The sequence below is a fragment of the Tigriopus californicus genome, chromosome 9 (genome assembly GCF_007210705.1).
Source record: "Tigriopus californicus strain San Diego chromosome 9, Tcal_SD_v2.1, whole genome shotgun sequence".
Taxonomy (NCBI): Eukaryota; Metazoa; Arthropoda; class Copepoda; order Harpacticoida; family Harpacticidae; genus Tigriopus; species Tigriopus californicus.
Window position 1 is genome coordinate 5,034,263 of NC_081448.1, and position 1,097 is coordinate 5,035,359.

Genomic DNA, 1,097 nt, shown 5'->3' on the forward strand with positions numbered 1-1,097 from the left:
AATGTCAACCAAACACAGGGAACATGTTTCCAACTCAACACATCCTGAAAGGTGGACTAGTTTTTTTTTTATTGGAACATTGAAAAACGATTCGCGTATGCGAGTCTCGGTGAGCGCATTGGCTTCTCAGCCTTGCCTGCCCACACAAACACATGAGTAACAATCGTGATAAAGTAAGAGAGACTGCAGTTGTTAGTCACACACACGAGTTCATTGAGCCCTGATGAAAACATGATCATTAAGAATTTTGAACATTGATAAGGTTTTTCGTTTGTACCTGTATTTGTTACCATAGCAAAAAGAAGGCACTACATCAAAAAGACGATGATTCAAAGGTCGAAGGGTCTTGAGGTTTCGTAAGCAGGAAAGGTTAATTTAAGGAGTTAGAAAGAAAGGTTGGCAATACATGCTTTAAAATATTTTCAACTCTTTAATCTTACAGTTTAGCTCCGGAAGATACAAATAAATATGCGATTGGTTTCCTAAGCCAGTACTTTGCTTCTAAAGCGCAAGCTTTTGGGATTTGTTTGATTTTTCGTAATTTAGAATTCTGTTTCCTAACTTAGGGAATTGTCAATGTCAATGTTGGCAAGCGAGACAAGGACTTGTCATTCTAGAAAACTTTCTCCTTCTTCTCCAATGCAAATTCATGCTGATTTTGTTCTTGATGCTTAATCTGGTTGAGGTTTTCTCTCTTGAGAACGTTCAAGATCAAAGGTGTGAGAATCCAACGATTTCTTGATTGATCAATTGAAGGAAAGGAACCCCGGTCGTTAAACGGCATCGACAGATTTCCTGTAATCAGGGTTCAATATTCATGGAAGCGTGTGCGTGTGAGTATAGAGAAAAATGGAAGAACAATAAATAAACTTCACCTACTACCACTGTGGAACAAAAACAGACTGTTTGATGCGTGTGTACAATCATACCATTTTAAAGATTGCTTTGGCTAACGCATATTTGCAATTCGCAATAGCGGACGGCATAAAGTTTACTGATGTTTATGACATGAAGGAGGAATGTCCTTATTTGATCACTTACGGTTAGATGGCTGTCCGAATGACCGAGTTGTCGCCGGATTATAGAAAAAGGTTGGT

At 38.6% G+C, this 1,097-nt stretch overlaps 1 protein-coding gene across 1 annotated transcript in view; it reads left to right on the forward strand.

Moving 5' to 3' along the window:
• Window positions 1-1,097, forward strand: part of LOC131886662 (uncharacterized) — a 61,090-nt gene that overhangs the window by 48,499 nt on the left and 11,494 nt on the right. The window lies entirely within an intron of this gene.